Here is an 18,870-nt window from a genome sequence, read left to right as displayed (position 1 = left end):
TGAGGCAGGAATATATGTATGAAATTCCAATGTAATAATAAGTATACAAATACTAATGACACAGGAAAAAACAGCACTTCCTCTAGTGGAAACCCACAAAAACCCGTGACTGTTTTGCATATTAAAATGGCAGGAAATGCTTGTGATATGGCATGCATTTAATAGCTAATGCAAACCACAACAACTTTAACTACGAATAAAAAAAAGCTGGTGGAGAGTCCATGAGCATTTTACCCTGGTAAAGTCCTGGATATAAACACAGTTTCTGAAGCAAGAACTCACAGATCTTGTGCAAACCCATTACTCAGTATTTCCATACAGTCACTGTATACACTATATGACGAAACAGACTGAGAGAGCGAATGAGAATAAGAGAGCGAAACTCAGCCGCAATCACTGACCTCCATCTTCAGGTAGGGAAGGAAACAAAAAGTCCTTTACCCACATCAGATTTAACACATTCTCACAGAAGCTTACAAGGCTCTATGCATAAAATTGGAAATTGGAAACACTGATTTGGAGACAAAAGATCACGGCGATTCCACATTGTGGAAATATTTGAAAACTTTTTCAGGGCAGTGTACATACTGCTTTAGAAATCATTCTTGGCACTGTAGTAATTGTCAGATCTTATTTTTTTTTCAAAGAAAGACCTCATTCTGATATGGACTGCAATACAGCACGAGGATTGATATGAAAACTTGCTTTCTCCGAAAAGTCGTGTTTGCAGTCATTTGTAGAATGGCAGGCACGTTTGGAAATCTCAATAGCAAATCAGTTGCTCAAAGAAACCACACAACTTCAACTGATACAGAACACATCTACAACATTTGTACCCACCTAACACTTTGTCATTAAAATCACACATGCTCAATTCTTAAACTGTCAGGCTGATGAATAGCGAAAATGTTTCACTTTCTGTACTACAGACACTGAAACGATATGTGGTAAACGATATGTTCCCTATCAAAAGCTACTCTCCATGCTGCGTTTCAATAACGCTAATGAGAACATTCTTTGTTCGACCGGTTGTGCAGCACGTGTGTCAAACACGGCAAGAACTAGCAAACATGTAGTAAAGTAGGCGTTTCGTTCAGAAATGAACACTGACAGTTGGATGGGCGTGGGTAAGGATGTCATGCTCATGCCCAAGCAGTCAAACTGATGTCATCAGAGAAGGCCCATCATTTTAGAGGGGAGAAGCATTTTCAGATTTGGATTAAAGATTAATAAGGCAAACTCATTTTGTTTGTGGATTGACTTGCATGGATGAATTGTTCAATTGTTTTTTGTCCATATTGAGTGAAAAACCTAGGTTCGCAAAAGTAGTTTTTTTTTTTTTACATCTCAATCATTTAACAAATTATTTTATTGAAAGTAATGGTTTCATTCTGATCAGCCTCTGTTAACCTTGTCTAATAGGTGCTCAAACTTCGTCAGCCAATGGCAGCCATGTTTTTTGAGATATGCAAATTCCCTTGTAGACACTTGTGGCACATTTGACCAAGACCGTGCACACCAATTTTCATGCTGATAGGACAAATTGTTGCTCAGTTATAGCCATTTTTATGTTTTTTCCCTCTGATACTGTAGCACCACCAAAAGGCCAAGCTCTGTGATTGCCCACCATCTTGGTGATGTTGTAGGAGGTGTGAGTACTGTCATCCCTCCAAATTTCAAGTCTTAAATGGAGATCGCTGATCCTTGGCCATTCTACCAATTACAGTAGGGTTTCAGCGCTACGCACTAATAATGAGTACTGACAAACAAATCACTTTTTACTGGTAAAAATATAAGGATGTCTATAGAATAAAATACTCTCTCAATTATTCTCTCATGATACTCATACACTCATTATTCAACACTCATGATTTCCAAAACGTCTTTAAAAAGCCGACTGAAACTAAATATGATCATTAGTAATTTTGTCTAAATCCTTATTTGTGCTTTAATTTTCGCTTTACACAGTTGTGTACTTACTTTACCAATCAACTTCATTGAAGTTCTATAGAGCTACTGAGACACACTAAAGACAAAGCACAGGAAGTGGTTTAGAATGTACTTCCTGTCTTCTGTCTTTGATGTCACAGCTCAACACATCTGTGATAATTATACAATAATTTAGATGTATAGAATGTCACCACTTTTCTGCTTGACACATCAACCCAACTACCCAAATGGAGAATAATGACTAACATAAAAAACTAGAACTAAGATCTCAATAGGATTTAAAAAGTACTAGATCTCTGGAAATTCTACAGTAGCAGAAATCTTATTCTTGTCATCTAGTGAACTCCACAGACATGGCGTTTGTTTATCTGCCTCACCCTTTAAAGTAAAGATGCCTACAGGTTAGAAGAAAATGAGGAAATTGTAGAGTTTTTGTGGGTTAAGCTGACATCTCACTCCCACATGAGAAAAACTTCTATCAGCTTAGTCATGACTGCGGTTTCCCAGCTTCTGTGTCGCCCTCACAGATAGTATCTGCCACACATGACCGACACTGAAAGGAAATATTTTGAGTGTATCATCCCAGGGTTTGCCCCACCCTAATATGTAGATATAAGATAATATCCTACTACACACATCATTGCTGTTATCAACTTTTCATGATTCAACAAAGTAGCTAATCATGAAGATGAACTTCAGTTTCTCAGTGCAAGTTTTGGCAAGATTCAAATTCAAAATGTTTTGACATTTACGTGGACTGATGCATGGGTTGAGTATCAGAGAGGAAGTGAGTAGGAAGGGCTGAGGAAGACTGTGGTTTTCTTTAGCTGTAGTTTCTCAGTAACTATGAGAAAAAAAAAAAAAAAAAAAAAAAATATATATATATATATATATATATATATATATATATATATATATATATTGAATGTATCAAGTTAATTGTAGAACGCAACTGCCTCATGCTTAAATATCACAATAGCATTCCAGAATTCACTAGAACTTTTATCAGGCCATCATCTATTTAAACCAGTTGTTCACAAGTGCAATGAATTCATATGCTGTTGTCAGGGGCAATTGCAAATTTCAACTGAGGATACATACACAAACCTGGCCAGTTAATAAAGTGTTTCCTTAAGGTGGGGTCTATTGGCTAAATATCGTCAGATCAAGCATTTTTTTTATGCTAATGGAATCACATCGGTACATCTGAGCAATTAATTTTGCTGCAAACAGCGCTCTATTCACAAAACAGAGCAGTAGTTTCTCACAGCTACCACTCAAACAGTAGCCGTTTGTTTCAATTAATCGTAAATATCCAGTGGTCTGTATCTTAGGGGCTGTTAACACCTGGTCACTTCATGCGTTTTTTCTGATCTAATTGCTATCCGATTGTGAAAAGACAAGGTGTAAATGCCCTCCGAAACGCATTCGAGATGCATTTAAATCCGATCGCTCAAACCACTTCAGGAGGTGGTCTGGGCCGTATTCCAGACGAAACTGGACAAGTGTAAATGCATCTGGTTGTTGAAACCACATATACTAATTTCACTCCTCCCAAAATATTAAAATAATAAACGTGTGAGAGCGTTTTATAGGCTATATGGCATGTTATAGTCAGATATGACAGCTCTAATGCAACAAGCACCGCCGTGGATGAGTAGCCCCTGATAGCACACGTACATCTCTGAGATGTCTATTTGATGTCTGCATTTACATCTGCAAGACGTATTTTTTAGGGTGTTTGCTCATCTGCAATACGTCTATAGGACATTTCCTTTTAGATGTCAAATAGACATCTATTAGATGTCTTTAAGATGTTTATGATTTAGATTGTATGTAGAACTGACATCTGAAAGACGTCTGTCAGACATTTGTAGACAGCAGATTCTTTCCAGATCAAGAAATCTTTAACAGACATCTTGCAGACGTACGTGTGCTATCTGGGGCTAGTATCTCTTCAGCAAGCCGACGCGCAAACTGACGCAAATGAAACTGTAAAGTAAGTAAGTCACAGATGCTCAACACACAATCATCTCCATTAAAAGTGAGACTAACCTTTCCAGTGCTGATGCCGTGCTCTGTTGCAGTCTCTGATCTTGAAATTGGCTGATAATGAATAAAATGCAGAGCATATCTATTGATTTCAGAATCAGAATTGACGTGAACTCCATTAAATGTGCATATAGCGTGGGAATTAAAGAACAGATTTATATCCGTTTTGTGAAGACACATTTATGTCAGATATAGATATCCGATCAGAGAAAACGCATGAAGTGACCAGGTGTAAAGTGCCCCTATTTTGCCATTTCAAATATTGCCTTTCATTCAGTGTGTAATGTAGCTGTATGTGAGTGAAAACTATCTGCAAAGTTATAAAGTTGAAAGTGCACAAAAAATGGCAAATTCTGTCATGAAATTGCGTTGGCTGATGGGTCGTTAATGCAAACTGACAATATTCACAGCGCTTGGCACAAGCTGATTGGTTCACATTGCATATGAAGGCAATGAATTTACTGCTTTATTTAAATGGCTGGTTAGTATTCACTAGAGCAGTTCGGGGCATGCTTCCAGAGTTCCTCTGAAGCCCTCCACCTTCCCCAGCTCCACCTGTATAGATCTGCTGTGGATTATTATATATGCTATTTTTGCCGCAGCAGTTTGTCTTAATACTCTCAGCACTGTATCGGTGCATGTATTGACAGTATAAAGTTCTTGTACTTGTTTTGTAGCAGTAGCAGCAATAATCTACAACAATAGCAAAAACCAGCAGCAGCAGAGTAGCTAGATTTATTCTGCCAAGACCAAATACATTAACATTGTAATATCCGTTACCATGCTAAAATCTTCTGAGAATTGTCATGATAGAAATAAAGTTCTTCTCTCCCAAAAGTAAGAATCGACACTGAACAGTCAAAATGAGTCATCATTTGAATCCCACTTCCGTGACATCCAATCTTATAACTGCTTTGAACAAATGGTTTGAGAATCGTTGGAAAATGAAAGTGAGGTTGGAAGATTCAGACCATTTTGCAAACCTGTTTCATAGCAAAGAATCAAAATAATAATTAATTCATGGTAACAATTTGATGCCGCTGTAATTTTGAAGTGTGTACTGAAACTGTAATGGAATAATACACAAATAAATGACATGGGATGAACAAATCTTCTTATGCATGTCATGATGACTTACATGATTACTTAAAAAGAACACTCACAGTCAGTGGAAGCTGCATCATTTACTCACCCTCATGTCACTCCAAAACCACATGCTGTTATTTTTTCCATGGACCACAAAGGGAGTGTAAAGTACTTTAACAATAGGGCAAGATGCACACCTTACGAAAAATGTGTGTGTATACACTGGTGTGAAAAGCTTTCTGTTTTTTTAATTTATTTATTTATTTAGCATATTTGTCACACTTAAAAGATTCAGATAATCAAACAAATTTTTATATCACACAAAGATAACCCGAGTAAATACAAAATGCAGTTTTGAAATAATGATTTCATTTATTAAGGGAAAAAAGCTGTCCAAACCTGCCTGGCCCAGCGTGAAGAAGTAATTGCCCCCTTAATCTAATAACTGTTTGTGCCACCCTTGGCAGCAACAACTGCAATCAAGCATTTGCGATAACTGGCAATGGGTCTTTTACATCAATGTGGATGAATTTTGACCGACTCTTTTACTTTAAAATTGCTTTAATTCAGCCACATTGGAATGTTTTCAAGCATGAAAGGACTGTTTCAGGTCATGCCACAGCATCTCGATTGAATTTAAACCCGGACTTTGACTTGGCAACTCCAAAACCTTAAAGGTATAGTTCACCCAAAAATGTTTTTTTAAATCTGTTTACCCCCAGGTCATACAAGATGTAGGTGACTTTGTTTGTTCAGTAGAACACAAATGAAGATTTTTTTTACTCAAACCGTTGCAATCTGTCAGTCATATAATGCCAATGGGACCCACGGCTTTGAGAGTAAAAAAAAAAAAAACATACACAGACAAAACCAAATAAAACCCTGTGGCTCGTGACGATACATTGACGTCTTAAGACATGAAACAATTGGTCTGTGCAATAAACTGAACAGTATTTATATATTTATTTTTACCAGACAAACATCACATTTTCATTTTTGGGTGAACTATCCCTTTAACTTTATTTTTTCTTGAGCCATTCAGAGGTGGACTTGCTGGTGTTTGGGATCATTGTCCTGCTGCATAACCCAAGTGCGCTTGAGCTTGAGGTCACAAACTGATGGCCGGACATTCTCTTTCAGGATTTTCTGATAGATTCAGAACTCATGGTTCCATCAATTATGGCAAGTCTTCCAGGTCCTGAAGCTGCAAAGCAGCCCCAGACCATCCCACTACCACCACCATGTTTGACTGTTGGTATGATGTTCTTTTTATAAAATCCTGTGTTGGTTTTATGCCAGATGTAACACACCTTCCAAAAAGTTCAACTTTTGTCTCATCAGTCCACAGAATATTTGCCCAAAAGTCTTGGGGATAATCAAGATATTTTTTTGGCAACTGTAAGACGAGCCTTTGTGTTATTTTTGGTCAGCAGTGGCTTTTGCCTTGGAACTCTCCCATGGATGCCGTTTTTGCCCAGTCTCTTTCTTATTGTTGAATCATGCACACTGACCTTAATTGAGGCCCACTGTTCTTTAGATGTTGATCTGGGTTCTTTTATGACCTCCTGGATGAGTCGTCATTGTGCTCTTGGAGTAATTTTGATTGGCCAGCGACTCCTGGGAAGGTTCACCACTCTTCCAAGTTTTCTCCATTTGTGGATAATCCAAGTTCATTCATGATTTAACAGATGAGTAAATTGGGTAAATTATGACTTTGTTTTGAACATCATGAAGGTGAGTAAATAATGACAGAATTTTATTTGTAAGTGTTTTAAGTTGTAAAGTCATTGTAGCATGTCAGTGTCTGTGTGGTTTAAAGAAAGTTTTTTATTTTTTATTATTATTATTATCCTGTGAGGTTTGCATGACCAGATGCATGACCAGCAGATGTTTCTGACAGGCCTGGTCTCAAAAAAGTCGCTGGGTTTAAAAAGCTGTTGAATCTCAAATGTTATCTGCTGTCTCTCACTTCCCACAGACCACCACAATGCTTTCCGTGTTACTTGTTTGCATAAGCTGCATGAGTTGAACATCTAATGAAGATCTGTCTGGCTTGTGGTTTAGTGCTCTGCTATGAGATACAGCCATAAAGTGAATCAAATGAAAAACAAAGATGATAACCAAAGAACAAAGAGGAACAGCAACCACAACAGAAATGTTCAATGGAGTCCAAAATGCTTCGATTTTTCTAAATTTATTTTTTATATATATAATAGTATGAACAAAACAAATTTGAGTGGAAAGTTGAATTGATAATATACTAGACTAATAAATCTGACCAAATACGACCAATTATGGTCACATTTCCCTTTGAAATTACAATCAGATATAATGATATATGAATCAAGATCCATAATTCATCACATACATAATATTGCTTAACAGGAAATATATCACCCGAGAAGACTTTCTTATAAATCACAATGAAGATGTTGTGATATTTCTACTGTGACTGAAGAGGCTAATATTTTATCATTGTATATGGTGACCTTTGAGTCACTAATTTTTACTTGGAAACAGTTTGGCTTGAGAAGAAGGCTCTGTTGTGTTTTTGTGGTGACACTGAAACGGTGACGAAGTTCAGAGAATGTCAGAGAATGAGAAAAACAACAAGAGAAGCGATCACAAAAAGCAATAAAGGTGTGCTGTTTTTCCCTAGCTGTGGGAAAATGATCTTAACCAGTTATGAATCATCAACATCCCTAGTATCACTAACACCTTTACCTCAGAAACGAGATTCACACTTTTCACAGAAAAAAAAAATAAATAAATCAACATATTTCATAATAATATGGAAATAATTAGTTTCAAGTGTTGTAAAATAAAAAAAGGTGGTTATGTACACTATTTGTAGACATTCTGAGAATATCATATGAGCAGTGATGGCCATTATTTCTTGTCAACGATTCTGCTGATTGAAAATGGAGGTGAGGATTTCTTAATCCCAAATTTCCTGTAAAGATACACACAATTGAAATAAGCCATGATGAACATGATTCCACAAATAAACATAAACAAATATCAGTAAGTTATAACTTACTTTAAAATTTTGTCTTTCACTGAAGGCTCTGTCAAAGAATAGAAAAAAAATCCTCACTGTTTACTTGCATAGTTGTCTATTAGTTCAAGGACTTTGATGAATGCTGGTTTATTAGTAAGGAATGAAGATATTGCTTACTTTTGCAACATTTTATTTTCTTGATGCAGATCTGCACCAAACAGATCAGCACGAACAATCCCAAGATCCCAAACGCCGCGGCTATCCCAATCGCCTCTGATGTGGAGCTATCTGGAAGATTCCATCACATAATCAGCTTAAAATATATGTACAAACTACAGAACTCCATCACAGACTTTTAAATTTCACACATACTGTATTTACGTTTGTCAGTATTTTAAGATATTCTTTAAACCAAAGATACTAAGTACTAATGTTGGGCTCTTATGGATTTATACCAAACTCCAGCTCACATGTCCGTCCTAAATTGTAGAAATTGTGTGTCACAAATTGTAGTATGTTGAAAAGAATGTCCCAAAGGAACCTGGGTGGTCTACAATTTCTTTTAAGAATACAATGTATAGATCTGTGCATACTCTAATGGCTAAGATTTCCCTCAACCCATTGCACAAAGATTTCACTTTAGAACCATAAACATTAATAAAATGTGTAAAAAAGCAAAAAACTAAAAAAAAAAAAAAAAACTGCAAACATAGCAGATGCAAGGCTATGTAGAGATAGATTTAGATAGAGGGATTTGAGTGATAAGTAGTAAATATCTAACCTAATGAAAAGTACTTGTTTAATCTGACTGCAACCAGATTGTGGACTTTTATAAAGAAACATTTGGCCATTAAAGGCATAGTTCATCCAAAAATGAAAATTCTGTTATTAATGACTCCCCCTCATGTCGTTCCAAACCCGTAAGATCTTCGTCCATCATTGGAACACAAATTAAGATATTTTTGATCAAATCTAGAGGATAATATACTAGACAAAAAAAAATCTGACCAAATATGACAACATTTTCCTTTGAAATTAGAATCAGATATATAGATCATGATATACAGTATGAGTCAAAATCCATTTTCCATCACATACTGTATATAATATTGCTTAACAGGAAATCTATCACCCGAGAAGACTTCTTTGTAAATGACAGTGAAGAGTGACAGTAAAGTGTTGTGATCTTTATACTGCGACTGAAAAGAGTAATATTTTATCAGTGTATTTGGTAACTTTTGGCGTCATGTTTACGTGGAATGCTCACGCATAAGTCATGAATGTGCATCAAAGACTGACATGAAAGAGAAGATTTCTTTTGAATAAAGTCATTTAATTTAGTTTTCTTCGCGCACAAATAGTATTATTGTAGTTTTATAAAATTATGGTAGAACCACCGATGTCATATGTACTATTTTAATTATGTCCTTACTACATTTCTGGGCATTAAATGTGGTAGTTCCATAGGTGTCTGTGCAGGGTCATAAAGCTCTCAGATTTCATCAAAAATATCTTAATTCGTGTTCTGAAAATGAACAAAGGTCTTACGCATTTGGAATGACGTGGGGGTGAGTAATTATTGACATAATTTTTATTTTTTTTTGGTGGGGGGTGAACTATCCCTTTTACCTTTTAAATGCATTGTAATGCAAAACATAAGACTAGGCTATCAGATCATTGAATTAAAAGAATGACTTATCAAACGATAATCGGTAGCTATATTATGCTACTTGTTACTTGCTACTTGTTAGGCTACTTCCCAGATAGCACGTATGTCTGCAAGATGTCTCTTAAGGATCTCTTGATCTGGAAACCATCTGCTGTCTACAAATGTCTGACAGACGTCTTTCAGATGTCAGTTTTACATACATGCAGATGTAAATGCAGACATCAAATAGACATCTCCGAGATGTACGTGTGCTATCAGCTATATTAGCTATATTATGCTACTTACTATATTATGCTACTTGTTATTGACTGCTGCCATTTTGGTTGTTTATATGTGACATCACCACAGTCAAGTGCAAGAAGTCTGTGATTGTATTAAATTACCAACTTGTGACCAGTGTTGGAGAAAGTTACTTTTAAAAGTAATGCATTACAATATTGCATTACTCGCTAAAAAAGTAACTAATTACGTTACTTAGCTACTTTTTATAGAAAGTAATGTGTTACGTTACTTTTGCGTTACTTTTTAAATATGAGCAGGGCTTGATTGTTTTTAATACAATAAGTTCTAATTATAGCAAACGTAAAAGCCCTTTCACACCAAAAAGTGAAATGAATAAACCTCAGGCTGAAGGAAGAGTAAATTCACGTCTGTACAGTAGAACGCAGGAGAAGAAGCTTCAACACTCTTCAGCAATTAAAAAAAACAATGAAGCACAATTGTTGGTTTATCTAAAGTCATTTTTGCTTATTAGTATGGTTGAACTGGATCATCAAATGTCAGCAGCGAAGACATTGGTTAATAAAATGGGATTACATACATTTATGTTGTTTAACATATTTAATTATTGCAGGTTTGTGTCATATTCTGAGTGTGCATTTCACTGTTTTAATTCATTTTGATGAATACTAAATCTGTTTTTTGTGAGTGGGATGAATTAATGCACATTCACATTTAGTCTAGAACTACAGTAACAGCATGCTCACACAGTGCACTGTCAGTCAATAAATGGGAAAAAAGTTACTGGGGTTACTTTTTTTAAAAAGTAACTCAGATATTTTCTTGTAAATTAAAAAGTAATGTGTTACTTTACTAGTTACTTGAAAAAAGTAATATTACGTAACTCGCATTACTTGTACTGTGTTACCCCCAACACTGCTTGTGACTAATAGTTTGACAAAAAACACACAAATACTTACTAGTCAGAACACACTATTAACTATTGCTAGCTATGAATGTTAAGTGCTATTTGTTCAAATCTAGCATATTAGCTTAACACATGTATTGTGTAATGTTAAAAGTCGAACAAATGCACAAACACATTGACAAAGACACTAACACGGTGTCCCTGAAGTTCTGAACACTGTAAATGTATTAATTGGGAATATCAGCAACTTCACATGAAATTTTTCATAAGACTAGCATAGCACTTTTAACTGCTTTAAATCTATGAAATGTGATATCTTCAAGTTAAAAGACTTTATTTGTGAACAGCAATAGCCACACTCTGACAAATTGAGTTTCTCACCCATGATTCCTTTGTCCTGAGAGCAGCTGTACTTTTTTACTTTGTGTTTTCAGAAGAAAAGTTAGATATTCTTTTTTAATCAGAGAAACAAGTCTTTTTCTAAGACAGTGCTAGCTTTCTGTGTCGCAAACTAGCCTTGTTTACATCTGTTGACCGGGAAAAGCTGACGTTTTCTAAACTGGTCTGTCTTCATTCTCTTTTTTTTGACATTTTCTAAAAGGCCCACCCTTTAACAATGGTTCTTCATTTTCACCTGACTACTATCACTTGTTCCGATTGCTTCTTTAGCTTATTGGCTAGTTTAGTGATGACGACAGTTTTTTCAGTCATGCCAAGACTCACGTTTCCTTTTTCATTTGGAGACAAATGGGTTGAATGTTTTCAGATATGTTCTGTTCTTGTAAATGTGAAGTACGCCACAGCATGTCTTCACCCCGTCTTCTTATATACACCTACATTTGTCATCTAGTTTAATGTCACCTGTCTGGTTATGAATCAGATGGAATGAGGTTTTGCGTTCTCATTCATTACAGTGCACACTTTGTGGAGGAGGATCGGTTTTAAGTAAATGTGCATGTGGTTCGTACTGCACTCTGCTGTTCAATAGGTGGAATGCAGCAGGGTGGTGGGCAACTTGGTTGGTGGGTATTAAACAAAAGGTGCATTAATCACAGGCCCTTCATGGACTTCCTCTCTCAGAATACAATAAAATACCTTTATTTTGTCTTGTATAAGACAGTCTTGTATAAGACAGAACAGGAAGCATAAGGAAGGAAATACAAAACCAGAGGGATAAAGTTCACCCTTGCGAAAGAGAAAGATGTCCATGTCGTGTTTAACATAACCCCCACCCCACCACCGTGTTCAACCTCAAGGCTCTAGATATTATTTGCTAGTTAGTTAGTTATTTAGTTCTGGAACACAGTTATATTAGTTGAATCACTGTAGCTATATTTTCTAGAATTGTAACTGCATGTTCCAGATTGTTTGGCTTCAGATGAGAGTAGTATTTGCATTATTTGTAAGTGAAACCAACTGAATGTGTCAGAAGCTTCAGAGACTAATTTATTTTTGTCCTTGTAGGGCAATTTATCTTAAGCATCTTTAAGATTTAGTCCTGTCTTATTTGTTTATATTTAATTAATTAATTTAAAAAGTGAAATCCTATTTGCTGGGAATGAGCAAAAAAAAATATTTGTGATGACTTTCTAGAAATATACATGCATACATATTTTTAGAATTTTTTGGGAGGGCCTTATAGGAAGATTCTGTCAGAAAATTGTGTCATGATTTTACTTTCTTGTTGCTTCAAACTGGTATTTGGTTATTTTAGTTTTAGTTTTTGTGGAATGCAACGTTTGAAGAACATATGAAAGTGACAGTGAAAGTGAAAGTGACATGACATACGGCCAAGTATGGTGACCCATACTCGGAATTTGTGCTCTGCATTTAACCCATCCAACGTGCACACACACAGCAGTGAACACACACACACCGTGAACACACACCCGGAGCAGTGGGCAGCCATTTATTCTGCGGCACCCGGGGAGCAGTTGGGGGTTCGGTGCCTTGCTCAAGGGCACCTCAGTCGTGGTATTGAGGGTGGAGAGAGCGCTGGACATTCACTCCCCCCACCTACAATCCCTGCCGGCCCAAGAGACTCGAACCTGCAACCTTTGGATTACGAGTCCGACTCTCTAACCATTAGGCCATGACTACCCCATGACTTATTGGTCACTTTCTTCAATTTGACAATGTATGCCAAGCTTTAAAAGACAATCTACAGAAAAAAAGAGTCATTGTATACTGAAGCAGTTCAGTAATTTTTTTTGAAGCTAAAATTAGCTCTCTGTGGCACCTTCATAAGTGATGTAGCGATGTCTGATTCATTTTCAATGAATCGTTGATCCAATTCATGAAACCAGTCTGAATGACTCATTCACAAAGCTGACTGATCTACTACTTAAATTATAGCTCAGTGACCCACTGATCACTGGAGGGGGAGATTATCAGTAAATAACAATTTAAAGTCTGGAAGCTCCAATTTGTTGTAATTGCATGAAACAGTGGCCATATTATTTAAAACTGTGTTTCACAGAAGGAAGAAAAAAAAAAAAAACTTTTGATATTTGGATAATCAAAAAGTTGTCCTAATCAGCCTCAAAGCGTTTGCAGTAATGGTAATTGATGGTATTTTTCTCCTTTATCTGACAGATATCGCATTTTCTGACACTTTAAAGGGATAGTACACCCAAAAATAAAAATGATATAATTAATTACTCACCCTCATTTAGTTTCAAACCCATAAGACCTTCATTCACCTTCAGAACACAAATTCTTTGTGCACAAAATGTATTCTTGTAGCTTCATAAAATTACAATTGAACCACTGATGTCCAGTGGTGCAATGTAACAAAGTATTTGTACTTCGTTCCTGTACTTAAGTAAATTTTTACGTATCTATACTTTACTGAAGTAAAAAAAATAATGCATACTTATACTTTTACTCAAGTAGATTTTTCAGCAATTATCTGTACTTTGTACTCCACTACATTATTAAAATGCGTGTCGTTACATCCTTCCAAATCTTGCATAAAAAATTTTTGGTCGACTGACGTTTTGACGTTGCTGGCCAATGCATGTTGAAACAGATCGGAGATCTGATTGGTCAAAGAACTCACGCCGAAAATAGTGAGCGCGCGTTTTGAAACAACACAAGCGGAACTGATGTAAATCGAAGAAAAGGACACCAAATATCAAACATGGACGAAGAGCCAACAACGTCGACTGAGCTTGAGCCTGTGCCCTGCAGCTCTGATTCTGAGAGACACCCCTGGCCTTATTTAAGCAAGTTATTTGAATTTAAAGGTTCAAAGAATGACTCCTGGCGTTTTCAATGTGTCAAGTGCCTACCTCAACGCAAAGAACTGTTGGCGTTTAAAAACTCCCCTTCAAATTTGAAGAAACATATAGAGGTAAGACATGCAATGGTAGCTATTAATATTTAAGTTACTAACTTGCTATGACATGGTGCTATGACTGTTATAGAAAAACGGATGTCAACATAACAAAAATATCACACCAGTATAATATTTGTTTGACGTAAGTTAGTGGTACCCTAACAGGGCAACTTCATTAGCTGGTTATTAGCACAGCAGGGACGATAGCTTGCTAGTACGTTACATTTTTGGAGATGAGCAAACTACTGCTATATCTGTACATTCGTAGTTGGCTAAAATAGCTGTTTGTTTTGACTCGATGAAAAAATGTTCAAACTTTTTATACAGCCCCTAGCTTCTTTACCATTCAACATTGGGTATTTAGTTGACATTCGCAAGTAAGCATGCAGTTAAAACTATATCTAGGTTTGATTCGATTGTGAACAATTTTGCACTATGACAGTTGTTTTTCGTCAATATCATGACATTTTTTAGAATTTGCAAATATATATATATATATTATATTTATATATATATATATATATATATATATATATATATATATATATATATATATATATATATATATTAGCAATTTAGCGCGAAGTATATGCGAATATCAAACCAATTTTAAAAATAAAATAAATTGTATGTCATAATTGGATTAGCTTAATTATTATTTAATGAGTAATAATAAGTAAATAACCAGATTTTTACAGTGTGTCAGTATTGCAGAGAGCTTGCTCAACTACCCTTTCCAGTACACAATAGAAATTGTTTGTGATTATTACAATTGAACAGCCCAGACATTGAGACAACCGATTGTGTACTTTTACTTAAAAAAATACTTTAAAGTAAATTTAAAAGTATGTACTTAGGACTTTTACTTAAGTAAGATGTTGATGTAGTAATTATACTTTTACTTAAGTATATATTTTGCAGGGTAGTTGTACTTTTACTTAAGTACTAAACTTAAGTACTTCCTCCGCCACTGCTGATGTCACATGGACTATTTTAACAATGTCCTGACTACCTTTCTGGGCCTTGACCCTTGCTGTCTGTGGAGGGTCAGAGAGCTCTTGGAATTCATCAAAAATATCTTAATTTGTGTTTTTAAGATGAACGAAGGTCATGCAGGTTTGTAACTACATGAGGCTGGGTAATTAATGATGAAAAATGGTCTCATTAAAATATCAAACCACCCTTCCTTTTGCCCTCAGCATATTGAGTGAATTAACAGGACCTGTTGCAAATGCATGTATGTTTTTATCTAGATACTGTATGTTTGTACTGTACGTGTGTAAACGAGTTTAGTAGGTCAAATATGAGTTGGAGGATCAATGAATATTAGCTCTTCATTTAAGAGGAAATGGCCGTTCCCATGTGGGGATTTCCCCTTTTGCACCTGTTTCTTTTCATTTCAAAACTGTGTAAAGCTGGTGAAAACAGAGCTGCTGCCCTGCACGTGAGCAGCTGCAGAGTTCATAAGAAGAGCAGAAAGGCAGATAAACACAGCGTTCACTGCAGAGTTCTCAGAATGTTTTGAACACAGAGATCAAGGCATCAACCACAACCTGTCACGTGCCTCTCACTGGGCTACAGGCCCGAAATATCCTAAAATAACACATTTGTGGTTCTTGATTAAAATAAGAGCTTTTAAAAATATGCTTTGGTAGGAGGCCTTTGTACAAACAGTGCACAATCTTAATTTAAATATAATTACATCTGAAATATCCACAAAAATATAATGTAATATGATTGATATAATATACAGTATAAATCTTACAATGACCTGCTGAGTGTTATCTTAACTATTTACAATGTTAATTAGAACAATTAAGAAATTAACTTTAAATATTAAATTGAGTAAAAAAAAAAATACATTTATTGAATTTATTATATTATTTTATTATATTTATTTATTATTAAACTCAATTTAATATATATATATAGAATGTGATATTATATTAGTTACTTACAAAAATAAATAAAGAAATTAACATTTGAACATGAAATTAAATTTAATAAAATGTTAAAATAATTTATTATAATAATGAGACTCTGGACAGACACGAGACATGCAACTTTTGCATAATATAATATAATTGTTACGGGGCGAACGAGACGCGAGATGTGCGGATCCATTTGCAAGCTTTATTCAAAGGCGAGGTCACAAAACAAGCAAGGTTCATTCAGTGGCAAACAGGAACAACACAGGCAAGACAAAGAGTAATCCTAGGGCAAGCGTGGGTCAATGATCGGCGAACAATATCCAACAGGGCAAGGCAGAGAGATAATCCAGGTACACGAGCAATAGTCCAAGAGAGGTGCAAACAGAGTCCGAATGGCAAGGCAAAGGGTAAATCCAGGAAACAAAAACAAGAATCAAAACACTAGAAAAAACACAAGGCAAGACTATGATATCTGTGTGGGCTCCGTAGAGTAGCTATCGCTAGGAGAGTGATATACGCTATACAGTACATAAGACTAAACAGAAACGCAGAATGGCTCGGTAAGGCAGCTAACACTAGGGGAGTGCTATACGCAGAACAATACACAGCGATCTGTGAAAGGACGGCCATAGTTTAAATGGGCTGTGTGATTGTGTAATAATTCTCAGGTGAGAGCGTATGATTGAGACAGCTGTGTGTACTTAGTGCAATGAATGATGGGAATTGCAGTCCAGGGTAATATATGACAGTCTGTGTGGTGCGAGAGTCGATTTGATGGAAGAGTGACCTCTGGTGGTGATTGAAAGAAAGCCCATGGACCCGTTTCATGACAAAGCCGAGGGTGGAGGAGCGGAGACGGAACAGGGGAGGGACGGCAGGCCAGGTCCATGTAAAGGTGGGGACTGAGGCAGGACCGGCAAAACAGGGGACCATGATGGAGCCGGCAGAACGAGTGGAGTAGAGAACCACCATAGCAGATCAGATGGTTCCGAGGATCCCCACGGCGGAGCAGAAGACCACCAGAGCCAGACAGCCGACCTCCACGGCGGAGCAGACAGAGCAGGAGCCCAGCAGTGCGGAGCAGACAGGGCAGGAGAGAACCACGAAGGGTCAGGAGAACACAGCAGAGATTAGAGCCTAGGGAAAACTGAGACACAAGAGACAGACATAGCATTTACGGTCTCAAAGACCGGGAAAGGGAATACAAGAAGTTCATCAACAGTTTCCCTGGATCCCACTGAACAAGCAGACAGTTCACAACCAGGCTCACTGACTGAGACTTGACAGGTAGACAGTTCGTGATCAGGTCCATTGACTGAAACCAAACAGGCAGACAATTCAAAATCAGGCTCAAAGACTGAAACCAGACAGATTGATACTTCACATTCAGGCTCCTTATAAGAGACTGGACAAACGGATAAGTCAGCATCAGATTTGACTGCAGAATTTAAACCAACAGACAGTTCACAATTGGATGCATTGACTGGTACTAAATTGGTAGACAGTTCAGTGATAGAAACTGGCAAGACAGACAGTTTAAAATCAGACTCATTGACTGAAACTGAACAGGAAGACAGTTCATAATCAGGCTCATTAAAGGAAACTGTACAGATGGATGGTTCAACAACAGACTCAATGACTACATCAGGACTGACAGATAGTTCAAAACCAGAAGCATTGGCAGGTACTGGATAGACAGATAATTCACCAGTGGCCTCTTTGGCAAAGACAGACGTAATGGAGCAAATAGAGATTTCATTCATGGTTTCAGAGTTCATAGCAGGCAGGGTTAAGTGTTCAAAGGTTACCTTTTTGGCTGTGACAGGGTTACTAGGGCATATAGCAAGTTCATTAGTAACAGGACAATCATAAAGTTCGCTGACAGAGTCCTTGGCTGTGATTGACAAGACTGAGAGTTCATAGCTAGCCTCCTCGGCTGGATCGGGACAGGAGAAAAATTCATAAGCGGCCTCTGTGGCCGATTCAGGGCTGGATAACAGTTCACAGACAGCCTTTCTTGGCCGTGACAGGACGAGGATGAGGATTTACAGACGGTTACCACTGACACCTCTGCAGGTTCTGCAGCAGATGCCGCCACATCTGGAGGTTCTACAGTGGTAGCATCAGGAAACAGGTAGAGTTCATTAACAGGACAGGTACAGTGCTTATCTACAGTTCCTTCGACCGTGACACAACGGGCTGGACATGCATTTCTGGACGCCACCACCATACAAGGAGCCAAAGCGAGCACCCCCGCCTCCGGAGGCTCTGCAGCAAGCGCCACCACCTCTGGAGAAGCTTCAGCGGGTGCCATCGCCTGGGGCAGTTCTGAAGTGGTTTGCGCTGCCCAAACACAACGCGATCCCCATCATGGGAAGCGCTTCGGACAGGGAAATTAGTGCAGGAACAGGAGGGTTAAAGTGAGCTGGTTTGGGGATACCAGCTACACGTGCAGACACCAGTGGTGCATCCCTCACACTGGATACCAGACTAGGATACTGAAGGACTGACCTTGAATATCTGGGTGTGACAGACAGAACGTGACAAGACTCTGGCTGATCAGCTGTGACGTGAAGAGACTCTGGATGGTCAGTGGTGACGTGAAGAGACTCTGGAAGGTCAACGGAACGTGACTTGACTCAGAAATCGCAGCTGTGACTTGACTTGATTTATGAATGGTAGTAATGACGTGAC

At 37.3% G+C, this 18,870-nt stretch overlaps 1 long non-coding RNA gene across 1 annotated transcript; it reads right to left on the bottom strand.

The window, feature by feature from the left end:
- Positions 1-7,264: 7,264 nt before the first annotated feature.
- On the bottom strand, positions 7,265-11,753 carry LOC306853953. The gene is made up of 4 exons (XR_013782791.1): positions 11,287-11,753; positions 8,267-8,377; positions 8,129-8,156; positions 7,265-8,041 (listed from the first exon to the last, which is right to left on the bottom strand). It is a non-coding gene; the product is annotated as an uncharacterized lncRNA (long non-coding RNA).
- Between the last annotated feature and the right edge of the window lie 7,117 nt (positions 11,754-18,870).

Source organism: Barbus barbus, assembly GCF_936440315.1.
Source record: "Barbus barbus genome assembly, chromosome: 34".
Taxonomy (NCBI): domain Eukaryota; kingdom Metazoa; phylum Chordata; class Actinopteri; order Cypriniformes; family Cyprinidae; genus Barbus; species Barbus barbus.
This window is presented reverse-complemented; position numbering and strand designations above follow the sequence as displayed.